We start from the raw sequence: 19,213 nt of genomic DNA, 5'->3' as shown, positions 1-19,213 counted from the left end.
GAAGATATGGATTTTTTTTTGTCTTTTTGTCTTTTTGCATTTTCTGGGGCCACTGCCGTGGCATATGGAGGTTCCCAGCCTAGGGGCCAAATCGGAGCTATAGCCACTGGCCTGCGCCAGAGCCACAGCAACGCGGGATCCCAGCCACGTCTGTAACCTGTACCTCAGCTCACAGCAACACCAGATCCTTAACCCACTAAGCAAGGTCAGGGATCGAACCCACAACCTCATGGTTGCTATTTGGATTCGTTAACTACTGCACCATGACAGGAACTCCTTTTTTTCTATTTTTGATAAATAACTCAAACTGGGGTTAATAAAATTTAGTAAATGGAATATTTGGATAAATAAAGTTGTTAAGGAGATTATATTACTGTAAATGAGTTTTGACATAAGATATGAATTGGGATTTAACAGGAATATATAATTGGCCTATATACACTGTGGAATTAATGTTTAATTGGATTGGGTAGCAATAAAAACAGTATTTCGAGGTAGCTTTGAAACTGCATTGCGATGTGAAAAATTTAAATGACATAGGAAGTGGTAAATAAGAGAGAAATTTCAGAGGACGGGATTAAGATGGCAGAATAGAAGGACTGGAGATCAACTTCTCTCCTAAAAACAACAAAATTCACAACTAAAGGCTGAGCACTTTTCAACCAAATGGACCAGAAACCTTAAAAAAGATATCCTACTCCAGAAGAAAAAGAGGAGGCCATATCAAGAGGTAGGAGGGGTGATTTCACAATATAAACAACCCCATACCTCCTGGGTGGGAAGCTCCACAGACTGGAAACTAACTGGTTCACAGAGACTCACCTCCAGGAGTGAGAGTTCTGAGCCACACATCAAACTCTCACGTGTGGGGTCTGGCACTGGGAGAAAGAGCCCTGGAACATCTGGCATTGAAGGGCAGTGGGGCTTGTGCGCAGGAGCTCCACAGGACTGGGGTAAACGGAGACCCCATTCTTAAAAGGTGCACACAGACTTTCATGTGCACTGGGTTCCAGGGCAAAGCAAAGTCTCCATGGGAATCTGGGTCAAACCTGACTGCAGTTCTTGGAGGACATTCTGGGAAAACAGGGGTGAATGTGGCTTGTTGTGAGGGAAACACTTTGAAAGCAAAGCTCTTGGGAATATTCAGCAACCTGCCTTTCTCTGGAGGTAGCCATTTTGGGAAAATCTGGCCCCACCCATCAGTCAGTGCTGAGAAGCCCCAGGGCAAAAAACAACCCCAGTGGTATCACAGCCCTGCCCCTCAGTAAACAAGCTAAAGACCCCTCAGGCACACAGCTGCCTCTAATCCCATCCAGAGACTAGGCCCCACCCACCAGAGGGATTAGAATTGACTCCACCTACCAGTGGGCAGGCATCAGCCCCTCCCATCAGGAAGCCTACAGCAAGCCCCCATACTGACTTCAGCCACAAGGGGGCAGACACCAGAAGTAAGAGAGGTTATAGCTCTATCATCTATAAAAAGGTCACCACACTAAAAACCTATAAAAATGAAAAGAGAGAGAACTATAACTCAGATGAGGGAGAAAGGAAAAACCCCAGAAAAACAATTAAGTGAGGAGGAGATTCTTAGCCTCCAGGAAAAAGACTTTAGACTGTTGATGCTTAAGATGATGTAAGACATTGGAAATAAACTGGAGGCAAAGATGGATAACTTACAGAAAACACTGAGCAAAGAGACACAAGATATAAAACTTTAGGAGAGATGCAAAATACAATAACTGAAGTAAAAAATTCACTAGAAGCAGCTAACAGCAGAATACAGGAGGCAGAAGAATGAATAAGCGAGGTGGAGGACAGATTAGTGGAAATTATGGATGCAGAACAGAAAAGAGAAAAAAGATTGAAAACAAATGAAGAGAGTCTCAGAGAACTCTGGGACAATGTTAAAGGCACCAACATCCATATTATAGAGGTGCCAGAAGGAGAAGAGAGAGAGAAGGAGACAGAAAAAATATTTCAAGAGATAATAGCCAAAAACTTCCCTAACATGAGAAAGGAACCACTCACTCAAATCCAGGAAGCACAATGAGTATTATATAAAATAAAGCCACGGAGGAACCCTCCAAGACACATGTTAATGAAACTGACCAAAATTAAAGACAAAGAGAAAATCTTGAAAGCAGCTAGGGAAAAGAAACAAGTAACATACAAGGGGACCACAATAAGGTTATTGGCAGTTTTTTTAACAGAAACTCTGCAGGCCAGAAGGGAGTGGCATGATACACTTAACGCCATGAATGGAAAAAAACCTCCAACCAAGATTACTCTACCCAGCAAGGCTCTCATTCAGATTTGAAGGAGAAATCAAAACCTTCACAAATAAGTAAAAGCTGAGAGAATTCAGCAACACTAAACCAGCCTTACAACAAATACTAAAGGAACTTCTATAGGCAGAAAAGAACAAGAGAAGAAGGAAAGAAAAAAGAGGAGCAAAAACAAATCCAAAGCAATTAATAAAATGACAATAACAACATACATATCAATAATTACCTTAAATGTTAATGGACTAAAAGCCCCCACCAAAAGACATAGACTTGCTGAATGGATATGAAAACAAGACCCATATATATGCTATCTTCAAGAGACCCACTTCACTTCTAGGGACACATACAAACTGAAAGTGAAAGGGTGGAAGAAAATATTTCATTCAAACAGGGATCAAAAGAAAGCTGGAGTAGCAATACTCATGTCAGACAAAATAGACTTTAAAATGAATATTTTAAGGGCAAAGAAGGACATTACATAATGATCAAAGGATCAATCCAAAAAGATGATATAAGAGTTTTAAATATCTACACACCCAACACAGGTTCACCACAATATATAAGGCAACTGCTAACAATCTTAAAAGGAGAAATCAACAATAACACAATAATAGTGGGGGACTTTAACGCCCAACTTACAGCAATGGACAGATCAACCAGACAGAAAATCAATAAGGAAACCCAGGCCCCTAATGATTCATTAAACCAGATGGACTTAATAGATATTTATAGGACATTTCATCCAAAAGCAACAGAACACACTTCCCAAGTGCACATGGAACATTCTCTAAGATTGATCATATCCTGGGCTACAAATCCAACCTCAGTAATTTTAAGAAAATTGAAATCGTTATCAAGCATCTTTTCCAACCACAACCCTATACGGCTGGAAATCAACAACAAGAAAAAACTGCAAAAAAAATACAAACACGTGGAGACAAAACAACATGCTACTAAACAACCAATGGATCACTGAAGAAATAAAAGAGGAAATTAAAAAATACCTGGCAGCAAATGACAATGAAGATATGACACTCCAAAACCAATGGGATGCAGCAAAAGCTGTTCTAAGAGGAAAGTTTATAGCAATACAAGCCCACTTCAGGAAACAAGAAAAAGCTCAAATAAACAAGCTAACTTTACATCTAAAGCAGCTCGAGAGAGAAGAAGAGACAAGACCAAAAGTTAGTAGAAGGAAAGAAATCATAAAGATCAGAGCAGGAATCAATGAAATAGAAACCAAGAAAACCATAGAAAAGATCAATGAAACGGAAAGCTGGTTCTTTGAAAAGATCAACAAAATTGATAAACCCCTAGCCAGATTTATCAAGCAAAATAGAGGGCAGACTCAAATCAATAAAATTAGAAATGAAAAAGGAGAAGTAACAACGGACATCACAGAAATACAAAGGATCATAAGAGACTACTCTATGCAACTATATGCCAATAAATTGGAAAACCTAGAAGAAATGGACAAATTCTTAGAAAAGCACAATCTCCAGGAGTTCCCATCGTGGCGCAGTGGTTAACGAATCCGACTAGGAACCATGAGGTTGCGGGTTCGGTCCCTGCCCTTGCTCAGTAGGTTAACGATCCGGTGTTGCCTTGAGCTGTGGTGTAGGTTGCAGACACGGCTCGGATCCCGCATTGCTGTGGCTCTGGCGTAGGCTGGTGGCTACAGCTCTGATTCGACCCCTAGCCTGGGAACCTCCACCCCTAGCCTGGGAACCTCCATATGCTGCAGGAGTGGCCCAAGAAATAGCAAAAAGACAAAAAAAAAAAAAAAAAAAAAAAAAGAAAAGTACAATCTCCCAATACTAAACCAAGATGAAATAGAAAAGATGAATGGACCAATCACAAGAACTGAAATTGATACTGTGATTAAAAACCTTACAACAAACAAAATTCCAGGACCAGATGGCTTCACAGGTGAATTCTATCAAACATTTAGAGAAGAGCTCACTTCTGAAACTATTTCAAAAAATTGCAGAAGAAGGGATACTCCCAAACTCATTCTATGAGGCCACCATCACCCTGATACCAAAACCAGACAAAGATACCACAAAAAAGAAAACTACAGGCCAATTTCAGTGATGAACATCGATGCAAAAATCCTCAACAAAATACTAGCAAACCACATCCAATAATACATTAAAAGGATTATACATCATGATTAAGTGGGATTTATCCCAGAGATGCAAGGGTTCTTCAATATCCACAAATCCATCAGTGTGATACACCACATTAACCAACTGAAGAATAAAAACCATACGATCCTCTCAATAGATGTGGAAAAAGCCTTTGACAAAATCCAACACCCATTTCTGATAAAAACCCTTCAGAAAGTGGGCATAACGGGAACCTACCTCAACATGATAAAGGCTGTATATGACAAACTCACAGCGAACATCATTCTCGATGGTGAAAAGCTGAAAGAATTCCCGCTAAGATCAGGAACAAGACAAGGATGTCTGTTCTCACCACTACTCTTCAACATAGTTTTGGAAGTCCTAGCCACAACAATCAGAGAATTTAAAGAAATAAAAGGAATCCAAATTGGAAAGGAAGAAGTAAAACTATCCCTATTTGTAGGGGACATGATACTATACCTAGAGAATCCTAAAGACTCTACCTGAAAACTGTTAGAGCTTATCCACGAATTTGGCAAAGTTGCAGTATACAAAATCAATACACAAATCGATGGCATTTCTATACACTAACAATGAAAAAGGAAATTAGGGCAGCAATCCTATTTACCATCATATCCAAAAGAATAAAATACCTAGGAGTAAACCTACCTAAAGAGACAGAAGACCTGTACTCTGAAAACTATAAGCCACTGATGAAAGAAATCAAAGATGACACAAATAGATGGAAAGATATACCATGCTTGTGGATTGGAAGAGTTAATATTATCAAAATGACCATACTACCTAAGACAATCTACAGATTCAATGCAATATTTATCAAATTACCAAGGACATTTTTCACAGAACTCGAACAAAATATTTAAATGTTTGGGAGCACAAAAGAACCAGAATAGCCCAAGACATCCTGAAAAAGAAAAATGGAGCTGGAGGAATTAGGCTCCTGGACTTCAGACTATACTGCAAAGCAACAATCATCAAAACTGCATGGTACTGGGACAAAGACAGAAATACAGATCAGTGGAATAGGATAGAAAGCCCAGAATTAAACCCACGCACCTACAGCCAACTAATCTATGACAAAGGCAGCAAGAATATACAGTGGGGAAAGGACAGCTTATTCAATAAGTGGTGCTGGGAAAACTGGACAGCCACATGGAAAAGAATGAAATTAGAACACTCCCTAACCCCATAAACAAAAATAAACTCCAAATGGATTAAAGACCTAGATATAAGACCAGACACTATAAAACTCTTAGAGGAAAACATAGGCCAAACACTCTCTGACATAAACAACAGCAACATTTTCTCAGATCCACCTCTCAGAGTATTGACAACAAAAACAAAAATAAACAAATGGGACCTACTCAGACTTCAAAGTTTCTGCACAGCAAAGGAAACCCTAAACAACACAAAAAGACAACCCACAGAATGGGAGAAAATCTTTGCAAGTGAGTCAACTGACAGGGTATTAATCTCCAAAATTTATAAACAACTTCTGCAGCTCCATACCAAAAAAACAAACAACCCCATCAAAAAAATGGGCAGAAGATCTAAACAGACAGTTCTCCAAAGAAGACATACAGATGACCGAGAAACATGAAAAGATGTTCAGCATCACTCATTATTAGAGAGATGCAAATCAAAACGATTCTGAGGTACCACCTTACACTAGCCAGGATGGCTATCATCAAAAAATCTACAAACAGTAAGTTCTGGAGAGGGTGTGGAGAAAAAGGAACACTAGTACACTGTTGGTGGGATTGTAAATTGGTGCAACCACTGTGGAAAGCAGTCTGGAGATGCCTCAGAAAACTAAACAGAGAACTACCATTTGATCCAGCAATTCCACTCCTGGGCATCTACCCAGAGAAAACCATGACTCGCAAAGACACATGTACTCTGATGTTCATTGCAGCACTATTTACAATAGCCAAGACATGGAAACAACTAAATGTCCATTGACAGAGGAGTGGATCGAGAAGAGGTGGTACATATACACAATGGAATATTACTCAGCCATTAAAAAGAATGAAATACCAGCATTTTTTGCAACATGGATGGACCTAGAAACTATCATGCTAAGTGAAGTCAGCCATACAGTGAGACACCAACATCAAATGCTTTCACTGACATGTGGAATCTGAAAAAAGAACAGATTGAACTTCTTTGCAAAACAGATGCTGATTCACAGACATTGAAAAACTTATGGTCTCTGGAGGAGACAGTTTGGGTTGGTGGGGGGATGTGCCTGGGCTGTGGGATGGAAATCCTATGTAATTTGATTGTTATGATCATTATACAACTACAGATGTGATAAATTCATTTGAATAATAAAAAAAAAGAAATTTTGGAGTGGAGAGGAGAATAGTTAAAACTATTCACTTATTTATTGCACAATTATTTATAGACCTCCTAATATATGCCAGAGATCTTATCAGATATTGGGGATATAGAGCAGTGTAAGGACTGCTGTGATCTGTGTTGCTATTTTCTGCTATGTTCTCATTTCCTGAAATGGGCCAGAACAGGACCCAAATAGCTGTATTTAATAGATGACAGATACCTAGCTTTAATGATCAATGTTAATAACAGAAGCATCACTTCTTGCCCCATTTCTGTGTCCCCATGCTATTAGCGTCAGGAAAGAAGCTACAAAAATGACTATTATGAACTTCCTTATAAAGTCTACAAGTTGGAATACAGAGCCAGATACAATCAGTTTTATGAAATTAAAAAAATAGCCTACATTGATAAGATATAACATAGTAAATTTACCTGCTACATATTTTAAGCCTAAGTGACTCTTAGACTTGACATTTTCCATCACATTTTCTAAATACACAACTGATCATTTTATATCAGAAAAATGATTGACACATATTTTATGTATTATAAAATTTGTCATCTTTTAAAATATGTAATGGTAATATACAAAGATGAGTTTTGAGAATGCTTAATTCCTTTCTTCTCTAAGATTTAAATTCTAACAAAATATGGTGCCAAAGAGAATATATTTATGATAGCGTGTTGTATTAGTCTGTTCAGGCTGCCATGATAAAATACCATGGACTGGATGGCTTAAAGGATAGATATTTTCTCCCAGTGCTAGAGCCTTGATATCTAAGATCAAGGTTCCAAATGATTCAATGTCTGGTAAGATCTTTCTTCCTGCCTTGCAGACTACCATCTTTTCCCTCTGTTCTCACATGGTCTTTCCTGGTGAATGCATATACACACAGAAAGAGAGACAGACGGAGAGAGAGGGAGAATGCTCTGATCTCTCTTCTTATAAAGACAATAATCCTACCAAAGCAGGGCCCTATCCCTTCTACTCATTTAACTTTTTTTTTTTTTTTTTTTTTTTTGTCTTTTTGCCATTTCTTGGGCTGCTCCCATGGCATGTGGAGGTTCCCAGGCTAGGGGTCGAATCAGAGCCGTAGCCACTGGCCTACACCAGAGCCACAGCAACGCAGGATCCGAGCCTCGTCTGCAACCTACACCACAGCTCACTGCAACGCCAGATCCTTAACCCACTGAGCAAGGCCAGGGATCACCATAACCTCATAGTTCTTAGTTGGATTCGTTAACCACTGAGCCATGACGGAAACTCCATTTTTGGTCTTTTTTGAGGGCCATACCCATGGCATATGGAAGTTCCCAGTCTAGCGTTCAAATCAGAGCTGCAGCTGCCAGCCTACGCCACAGCCAAAGCAACACCACTTCCAAGCCTCATCTGTGAACTATGTTGCAGCTTGTAGCAACATTGGATTCTTAACCCACTGATTGAGGTCAGGGATCAAACCTGCATCCTCATGGATACTAGTCAGGTTCTTAACCACTGAGCCACAGCATGAACTCCTCCACGCATTTAATCTTAATTACTTCCTAAGAAGCCCCATTTGCAAATACAGTCATACACTATAGGTTAAGACTTCAACATCTGAATTTTGAGGGGATACAAACATTCAGTTCATAAGTATGTCTTGAAAATGAATAACTGATTGTGTTGAAGTGATTTAATCTATAATGATAATTGTTCATTTTTAATAATTTCACTGTAGTGCTCTCCAGGTCTGTCTTCTTTAAATTTATTTTTCTTTATATTTATTATATACCGATGACTAATAACTCATTGTTATTACTATAAGAATAGTATATATTAAATTGTGTTTTATTTTCCTTATCTCAAGGTTGGAAATGAAGCATGTTTTCCTAAATTCAACCCATATTAACAAGTGACTATACTGCACTATAATATCTTTGTATATGTTCATGCCCTTACTTGTGGATCTTCCCATAGCAATGCAAAGTGAAAATATGATTATTCTTTTTTTCTCATGTACCCTATGACACAGTAGGGGCCTGAAAGGCTTACAAATGCAATTTATTGTGGGGACAGCAAGCAGCATCAGAACAAATTCAAGAAGAATGTATTCTCTCAAGGGTGCTCATTTTGGAAGTTCATTTTTCTAATTTTGTTTTCTTGATAGGAGTGGTTTACATGGGAAGAAAAATAGACATTTAAATTGACACAAAGCCAAGTATAAAATTTAGGCATTAGTTCATTGTCAGTCTGAGATTAATGAAAGCCTTGTCTAGAAGGAGATTCAGAGAAGACTGAATTCAAGAACAGCAAAAAGAGATGCAAAAAATTAAACACACTCACTCAAATACACACATTTAAGTCATGAGATAGGAAATTAAAAAAATATAAGAATCAATAGTTAGAAGATGTGGCAAACACAGAGGTCTGATTTTAGCAATGAAATTAATTACTTCTGAAAAACTCCCCAAGATTCCAAAAGCAAAGAATTTGTCCTAGAGTCAGTCCTGTACACAACTGTGATAATAATAATAGTGTACGTGATTGGTTCTGATGCCAAGCTAGATATTTCCCATTTAACCCCAGAGACTAAAAGTGACAACTGAGAATAGAAGCCACTTTGTGCACTACATTCAGTGACTCATCAGTTCCTCAGTGTCACCATCCTGCAGCAGAACCTTATCACCTTATCATCAGGAGCTTCAGTCTCCTGCTCCCCATTATTTCTATAGAAATAGTATCTGATGCAAAGATAGGCTGTCCTCTGGGAGTGTTCAGTGTTTGTGTACTTATTTCCTTCTTTCACTGAAGGAAGAGGGGTAGATCATTAAGTGGTTGCAATTTCAAGAAAGCTAAGGAGGATGCAGGAGAATCTTTTAAATGTTAGGGGAAATTGGATAGAAGGAGATATTGACATCTAAGTCCTTGAGTGACTGTTTGCTCAATCACCGTCCTTACAGCCATTCTGTTTTATAGAAGTGGGAAAGGGCTTTCAGATGAATGATATGATGGTATATTCAGATAGGGAAGGGAAGGTGCCATACCTTCAAGCTCATAGTTTATGAAAGATATGCTATTTGGAACTCATATTTCGTAAGAGTTCTAAAAGTGGGCAGTACAGGAGATATTCAGTGAGATGGAGGCTGCAGGTTTTCTTGTAAAAACCGCAGCATAGTACACAATTAATCACATGAGAGAATGTAGGTAGGTGGCCACAGGACTATGCAAAAGAACCATTTTTACTTAAGAGAGTTGCAAGGAATTATGTCAGAATGCCTAAAATTAGACTACTTTTGATGGACATTTAGCATTCTTGCCATGAACTATGTAATGAGCAGTGATCTCAACAGACTTTAAGCTCTTAATAACATCCCTTTATGTTAGTATGTATGAGTAGATGAGTTAAGCAAGAAAATGATATATATTACATAAAAATCTGTATGTAATGCTACATATAGTTTATATAAACTGTATATAATACAATATATAAAATATATATAGTATATATACTCTTTCTTGAATATTACACCTCCTGAATTATATAAATAATTATATAGAACCTTAATTAATAGGAAGGGAAAGCAAGAATATGTTAGACATCCCCTTTAATTTTTCCATTGTTGGTTAAAGGCAGGGATTATGTCTCCTCAAAAATAATAACTATCCCAAATAGATCAATATTTTATAAATTTAAACCCCTCTGAATGTCACATAAAATCCATCATAACAATTAGGACTTTCTTCTTTCTGTTATGTTTATGGGATGTAGAAAGGGGTTAGGGAGTATGTAATATAATAATATAATACCAGGTGATGCAGAAGAAAATAACTCCACAAAACCCCAGTAAACTCCAGCAAGATCTAAAACATGTCCTCTTGGAGTTCCAGTCATAGCTCAGTGGAACCAAATCTGACTACCATCCATGAGGACGTAGGTTTTATCCCTGACCTTGCTCATTGAGTTAAGGATCCAGCATTACCATGAGCTGTGGTATAGGTCACAGACGTGGCTCGGATCCTGAGTTGCTGTGGCTGTGGCGCGGGCCAGAAACTGCAGCTCTGATTGGATCCCTGACCTGGGAACCTCCACATGCTGTGGGTGCAGCCCTAAAAAAACAAAAATAAAACAAAATAAAAATAAATTAAAAATGTCCTCTTAATTTGTAGGAGGCTTTTCTCTAAGGTATAAATACTCAGTATCAATGCATCTTTGGCTCCTCTATCTAATACATAACTTTAGAATTCCCTGTATTGTTTTGTATACTGCTGGCTGGAGAAAATAAAATGGTAAATGATCAAACATGAGAGATAGTCTTAAGCCCTACTGTAATTGAAGCACAACGTTTGTACTCATATTTCAATGGCTAAATTAAATTATATGACCACATCTTATTGCAAGGGAGCTGGGAATTTTAGTCCAACTATGTGCCCAAGAAGAGGAGAGAAAGTACTAGAATAACCAGTTACTCAGTTTCTTCTCTGGTTTGCCAGTTTGTCTTTCTCACCTCTTCATATCTCATACAAATGACAGTCAATTAATTCTCAGGCTATTCTATCAGAATAATTTAGATTATGCTCATTAACTGACAAAGGCAATGTCTCAGTGATGTAACACCTCTTAAATTTATTTCTCAGTCCACAACACATGCCAAGTACAGTTCAGTGGAGGGGCTCTGATTATAGTGATCACTTTTGGAGTCAGTTAGAAGCCTCATCAAAGCATATGCCTCCGTGATCACCATGGCAGGGGGAGCAGAACATGGAACTCATATAACCTCTGCCAACATTTCATTAGCTAGCGCAAGCTACTTTTCAATACCATCTTCCAAAATTATGAAGAAGTATGTATTCAAAAGGAGGAGAAATGGAATATATATGTTAGATCTTCATGGTCATTCTACAATTCCAGTTATTATAATCACCTCAAAGTGCCAAATATCCAGTAACTGTTCAGTAATCTATTAGGCCATTGTTCATGAATTGTAAAACTATGAACTAAAAAAGAAAAAGGTATTTGTCCTGTTTATCCAGTTCATAATGGTGAGCAAGGAGAAAATGTCCACACTGCATATCCCCCTTTAAGAAGAGTGGCGCTAGGAAATCACACACAGCAATCACTGGTGTATAATAATCTTGAAGTCCTGCTAAATAGTATTGTAAAAGCTTCCTTCCCTGTGGGTAGGATAAGTTCCTTAACTTGATTCAGATTCTGCTCTTTAGAAGGAATACTGTTGTCAAGTCTCTTCAGTATCTTGCACTCTGAGTTTGTGTCTGTGTGCATGTGTGTGCTTGTGTACCAACCTTAATTAAGCCCTCCCTCACTCCTTGTTCTTTATGACATCTTCTAAAGTGGTAATTTGGAAACATGTTCTCATTAGGGTCTGCACAGCTTCCACTGTTTTTATTCTACTATTGAAAGTTTAGGGGCAAAGGAATGGTTTAATACTTTATAGCCAAAGCCACTATTACATTAAATTCTTGTTTTCTTGGTAACACAACTTACTAAAAAAAAATAATAAAAAAAAATCATCTGGTCTCTTTGCTTCTAGAAATGTCTGTGTTTCAGTAATTTTTTTTCCTAGACATAGGTCTTAAGTTGGTTCTATTTCTCAATTTCTTCAGATTTATTCATTCTCTTTCACACGTGGCTATTTGAAATTAAAGGTTTGGATGAGAAGAAAAGACCCTTTGTGTGCTGTTTATCACATGGCCGAGTGACCTTGTTTAATGGGAAACTTAATGGACATTTTTCACTCAAACAACCTTTGTCTCATTTAATAGATTTTGAGGCCAGCAGCAGCTGGGTTTTCAAATTAGCAAGGCAAGGCCACACATTTTGAGACTTTATTTAGCCTCTTAAATTTCTGCCTGAAAACTGTCAAATATTCCCTGTTCTTGAGCTCATTTCTCTTATTTAGTACTCTGGTAAAAGCAGAAAATAAATGCCAACAGATACTATCATTCCGTTTCTTTCCAAACACTTCCCACAGAGCTTCAATCTTTTTAAGGACATGGGATGGCTTCAAAGTTACCAGCCAAAACAATTTTGCAAACTGTTTTCTCTTCATAAAGCAATCTTTGGTTTTCTAAATGCTAATATCAGTTTCCTCACAGATCACTACTGATATGCTTATCTAATTGTATCAGTTACAGTGGTACACAAATCATTTCTGCCTTGGTTTAAGAAACTCTAAACAAATAGCTCCAACATGAATAATGATACAAACTGCACAAAACTACTAATATGTTCTGAACACATTACTATTCTGTAGCCTTTTCTTTTAACGTCTGTTTATAATTCCCCAGAAAGCCCATGGTATATAAGCTGATACTTATGAACAAATATTTTATCTTTTCACACAGAACAATAAGATATGTCTTTCACAATTGCTCTCTGAAAAACTGACAGGCATACAACTTAGCCTGTCTTTACAATGAATCCATAAATATCCCCTAATTACTTCTTAGTAACACTTTCACTCTTTCTGAGAGTACAGTTAGTTGTGAAGTTCTGCCCAGTCTGTGGCAAATGAAGTCATTTCTTTAGGAGAGGCATTATAGCTTTCTGTTCTGTGGCTGCTTCTCTTCCAAGGAAAAATCTCTGAGCATAGCGCTGGTGCTGGGGGTGGAGAAAATGACATCCTTTTCTCTAAGTGACATCCCTGTGTTAGGTGCTGAATGCTCAGTGTATGGGGGAAACAGTCTTACTAGGTCTCCTTAGTTTGCCTGTTTTGTCATGGGATTCCCATATGCTAGCCAGAGTAAAGGGTAATCGGAATCCCAATATTATCAATCGCATCCTACCTGAGATAGAGTTTCTGTCACACAAATGGGGAATGGACAGAATTAAAGTCCCAATTTTTGGTTTTATTCCCTAGAACATAGCCTCTCACTAACAGGTAGCTGAAAACAGGATGTAAAATGCTGATGCCCTTTCCTCCTTAGCAGATACTCCTCTGACTGAGAAATGAAGGGGGTGAGGGAGTCCTGTCTTATTGGCTGTACCTGACTGGAGCAGAGTTTTAGCCTCACTGAGCTGGGAGAAGAGATGGCATAGGTATTGGTTAATATAGAATAGACTTTTACAGTCCTTACTGACTTTTAGTATATTTCCTTAGACAAGTGTTTTAATTTTATCTATGCCCTCCAGTCCACTTCCAGGAAATTTAAATCTTACTATTCCATCACTTTTATCATTCTCACCAGTTTTACCTGGGAGCAGATCCATGGAGCTCTTTATACTATCAAGGTGCAAGTAGAACTCCTAAACTCTATTTTTTTTAAATGAAAAATTTCCAAATGCCTCACTTACTACTGTCATTACTGAAATCAGCCTTCTTCCATAAAAGACTAAAATGTATTTCTTTAATCATCATATATACATGGCCCATTGGTAATGACAGAATTTGTGTTCATCATATTCAGTTCTTTGGGCAGCTCTCAGCCCAAACTACTTATGCTATTAGGAAGCCAAGAGACTTACCCAGGTCCAGGATGACTGCTCACGAAGACAGAGTCTAATTTAGTCTTTGAAAACACCCTTTAAAATGTGTGCGGAGAGACCAACTTAAAGGAAAAAGTTAAAATATTTGTGTTTATTTTAGTGATTTTAATAGCAACCAGTTCAGAAAAAAAAAGTTTATTTGATTTTGGTAAAAATATACAATTGAAAATATCTTTAACACATTTCACTTCCAAATTCCTAGGTGAATGATAAATAGGTAGCAGAAAAACACTAGGGCTAATATAAACTGAGAGGAAATAGTAGTGGACAATAGATTTTAATAAATCTGGAGAATATGAAAAGATGGAAGATTAAGTAGTAATTGACAAGCACAATGGGGAGGCATATCTATAGGGAGATGTTAAAGTGTATTTAAGCTAGAACACTAGATTTCAAGGAGTTGGAGGCATTAGTTTCCATTGAAAGCAATAAAAAAAAAGGTTTAGGTAATAATTTGGATTGATTTTGACCCTCCAAAATCCACATGTTGAAGCCCTAACATTCAGCACAGCAGAATGTGACTATATTTGGAGACAGGACCTTTATGGAGGTAATTAAATTAAAATGAGTCCATAATTGTGAATGCTAATTCAATCTGAATGGATTAGGACATAGAGAAAAATATCAGGAATGTGTATTCAGAGGTATAGCCATGAAAAGAGGCTGCAAAAGGGTGATGATCTGTAAGTGATGGAGTCCTCAGGAAAAACTAACTGTTCTAGCACCTTGACCTTTGACTTCGAGCTCCCAAAACTGTGAGAAAACAGATTTCTGTTATTTAAACCTTACAGTCTGTGGTATTTCACTATGGCAACCTTCAGAAATGAATACAAATGATTGGGCAAAACTTGTACACAAAGATTGGGATTATGCAGCAAGAGGGTTATTTCATTTTCCCATTGTTCCCTTCCTATGTAACAGAAATGAAGAATGCCTTTCATAATCCTATTAGTAGATTGGATGTGGCTGGGAAAAGAATCTGAGCTTCAGGATATATTAATAAAATTCTTGGAACCCAAGAGCCAAGGGAGCAAAAACTGAAAAAAGAAACAGAACAGGATATCCAAGACTAACTGAGTGACAACTATAAGAGTTATAAACCCACGTAATAGGAACAAAGGGACAAAAAAGAGAAAAGACAAGAAGAAATATTTCAAATAATAATGGATGTGAATTTTACCAAATTAATTTTAGGCACCAAACTATAGATCCAGGGAACTCAGAGAACAGTAGTGGAATTAATGAAAAAAAAAGAGACATCTAGGCATATCATTTTAAAACTATGGAAATCAAAGATAAATAATAAGTTTTGAAAAAAGCTGGAGGAAAAACACTTTGCATCTTGACTTCTCCTCAGCCCATGCCAGCAAGAAAAGAGAGGAATAAAATATTTAAAATGTTGAGAGAAAAAAATACAGCAACCTAGAATTTAGTACACTGAGAAATTATTTTTTTAAATAAAGGAGAAATAAAGACTTTCTCAGGCAAACAGAAATTGAAGAAACTTATTGTAAGTAGGTCTGGCTTGCAAGACATGTTAAAAGTTCTTTAGAGAGAAGGAAAATGATGACTCAAACTTAAATCTACATCAAAGAACAAATAGATGAAGGTGAAATAAATTTTAATTTTTCTCATCCTTAATCGATGTAATAACGGTTGGTTCAACATAATGATACCAACAATGTATTTGATTATATAAGCTATGTATGTCAAGAAAATATCCTTGTGTGTGCTTATTGTGAGTGAAAAATAATAGAAATAAGAAAGAGATGGGAGGGAAGAATTGGGATTATATTGTTATTATTAATTCCTCACAAGGGTTGTAGTGCAATTTGAAAGTGGACTTTGATTAGCACACATAAAAAGGTAAAAATAAGATATATAGGAATATACTAAGAAAGGAGGGAAAATTGAATCAAATAAACTATTAAACTACAAAAGGCAGAAAAAGAGTGGAAAACAACAGAAATGAAAAAAAGAACATCAAATGAAAACAGTAACAAATATAGCAAGTTCAGCTATACCAGAAATCACTTTAAATGTCAGTGATTTAATAAAGGCAGAAATCATCATAGTGGATGAGAAAAGAAGATTCAAATATATTTTATTAACAATAAACCCATTTTAAATGAAAAAACGAGTGCTTCTACTTCTGGCCAAGATGGATTAACATAGACCAGATTTACCCTCCCATATAAATGAACTTAACAAACCCCAACCAATCAAACAAAGAAAGTAACAAACAAACAAACAAAACAGGCAAAATACATGAAATAATGTAATGGGTGTAATATAGTCATGTAAACAGAATAAGGGAGAAAATGAAGAATCCCATGAAGAATCAGGTATGCTTTATATGTTGTTTGAATTTTAAGAGATTTAATTGTTAGAATTACTATTATCTGTTGGCATCATGTAGATTATAGGAATGACAAGTAGCACCCTTTTTTTAATGCTCAAGTTTGGAATCATTTTGAACCCAGATGAAAAATCAAAGTTAGTTTTTTCCTGATAAATGTAAACTGGAGAAGGTGGCATGGGCATCTGGTTAAATGGGCATCTCAATGTATATTCCAGATGAGAGACCTACCATGTTACAGGAAGACCTACCATGTTGCACAGTTGATTGCCACCAGAAGATCCCAAGTAACCCTCTTTGCAGGCAGGCAGTTCCCAAAGAGAGAGCTACCAAGGGCAGAGTCATTTTCTCTCTCCCAGTTGCAGTTAATCAGCTAAATCACGCCTCCCTCCTGGCTGCTGCTTTTCCTTCTTGAACAGAATGAAAAGTCCTTCTCAATATGCAAACACAGGGGGAAGACATATGTCCTCTCTCACATGTAGGATAAAATACTGACTTATCTCGGAAATTAAACACACGAAGCCAAAGTCACATTATTTACTTTTTCTATATTTTTCTTCATGTAAAAAAGACATTCTTAGAAGAAGTACTTGGGAGGTCAAATTCAAGTTATTATTTCATCTTACTTGTCACATACAAGGCTACCCTTCATTTAATTATTTTTAATTTTTACTTTCATAAAGATGCAGTAATCTTTTTACCGTTAGTTACTTTAATTTGACACTGTTGGCTTTTGTGCTTAGAGCAATTTGAATTTGACAGTTCATTTATGGAGAATTTTAATAAGGAAAGTCGGTTAAGCATCTGTCCAAATTACCCCTTATATAGACAGCAGCGGAATGTAAATTTGCATTGCAATAAGATTTATTAGAAAAGTTTAACTTATCACATACCCTTACTGCCTTTTTTAAGTGAGAGATTTAGCCAAATGTTATTAGAGTTGATGAAGACAAATATTATATAATACAATATATTTCAGTAAAATATATTTAGTGTTGTTTTAGAGGCTATCAAAATATATATTATTTGAAATAATTTAAAACCTTTCCTTGAGTTCCCATCATGGCGCTGTGGTTAACGAATCTGACTAGGATCCATGAGGTCATGTGTTCGATCCCTGGCCTTGCTCAGCAGGTTGGGGATCGGCATTGCCGTGAGCTGTGGTGTAGCCCACAGATGCTGCTCGGATCTCGTGTTGCTGTGGCTGTGCTGTAGGCTGGCGGCTACAGCTCCAATCGGACCCCTAGGCTGGGAATCTCCATATGCTGCGGGTTCGGCCCTAGAAAAGACAAAAAAATAAAAGTAAATAAATAAATAAAACCTTTCCTTATTCTCTGCAGTTGTTTTTTCAAGATGTCTTTTTCTATCACTAGAACCCACATATACATTAACATACTTGTTTGTACAACCCAAACACGTTCTTAAAACTCTCAGCTTAGTCACTATAAGTATATACCAGAATGATTATCAGTTTTTCAAAAAATTATAAAAAGAATGTTAATGTCAAATTGCTTCCTTGGGTTTCACATGATGGAATTACTTTTTCTTTCATGCATTGCTTTACTCAGCTGAAAATATAATTTGTTCCACTGGGGTGATTTCAGATTCAGGTTCTTAGTCCATAATGTTTTGGTCCTTCTGTAGAAATATGATTTAGGGGGTTGTTCATTCAAATTCCTGACATATGAAAAATTTTAGAGTCTCTTCAGAGACTACTTGTTAGCTGTATGAAAACTGGGAATTGTTGTCTCCTGTTAAGCCTTCAGATATTCTATGTATTCTCTTCTAATGCATGTTCTTATCCCTAAAGCTTTCCCCAAATGATGTTTCATAAGAGCATAAACCTAACTTTTGTATATTCAGTATCTTGCAGTGTCTGCCTGTATTAGATGCCTCAAATATTTACAGCATGAGAAATGAGTATATTTAGCCTCTTAATTAGTTAACTCTTGCAGATCACTGAGTGATTTATATACCTCCCTTTTAAATACTTTAAAACGTTTTGAGATTGAAGAAGTTACATTTCTTATATAGGTGCATTAGAGTTCATATATTCTTCTCTTTTTCATTAATATTTAGATTCAGCATTTGAATGATTGCTGCTTAAGGGAGACTTCCCATTATCTGAATTCTTTAGGCTGATGAGGCATAAACCTCAAACTCTTCAACAGTACGGTAAAATATGTAAAAAACACTAATCTTTCATGTAAAATAAAATATTGGCATGACATAATATTCCACTACATAGATATTCCATGATTTGTTACATTATTCCCTACTCCTTAACATATAGTTATTTCTATTAGTTTGCCCTTATAAACAATTCTGTGATTAATTGCCATATATGTACATAAATGCTTAGCTGTTTTGACTTGTTATATTGGAGCTTTCTAGCCATTTGTATTCTTGTGCAATATTTAGGGATAGGTTAGCACTATGGGGTGTCCATTTTTTTAAAATTCACACCAGTTCATGGATACATATAGGTCTTAAATACCCAATTTTTTCTAAACTGTTATATGACTATGCTTTATATACATGGAGCATGTGAGATTCCACTGCTTATCATACACAAGAGATGTACATGATTTA

At 36.8% G+C, this 19,213-nt stretch overlaps 1 long non-coding RNA gene across 2 annotated transcripts in view; it reads left to right on the top strand.

Annotated features, from left to right (window-relative positions):
* The window catches only part of LOC146397575 (uncharacterized), a 72,510-nt gene that overhangs the window by 36,823 nt on the left and 16,474 nt on the right, over positions 1–19,213 (top strand). The window contains exon 2 of one of the 2 annotated variants that reach the window (XR_014824966.1): positions 18,701–18,796. The exons of the other annotated variant lie outside the window; for it this stretch is intronic. This is a non-coding gene — a long non-coding RNA (uncharacterized LOC146397575). The remainder of the gene's footprint in view (positions 1–18,700; positions 18,797–19,213) is intronic. 2 annotated transcript variants of the gene reach the window in all.

Source organism: Sus scrofa, chromosome 13 (genome assembly GCF_054392235.1).
Source record: "Sus scrofa isolate SSC_HxYL_T2T_F1_AM1 chromosome 13, Sscrofa_HxYL_maternal_Yorkshire_Landrace_v2.0, whole genome shotgun sequence".
Classification (NCBI taxonomy): domain Eukaryota; kingdom Metazoa; phylum Chordata; class Mammalia; order Artiodactyla; family Suidae; genus Sus; species Sus scrofa.
Note: the sequence above shows the minus strand (reverse complement) of the source record. Positions and strands in the feature narration are given on the sequence as shown.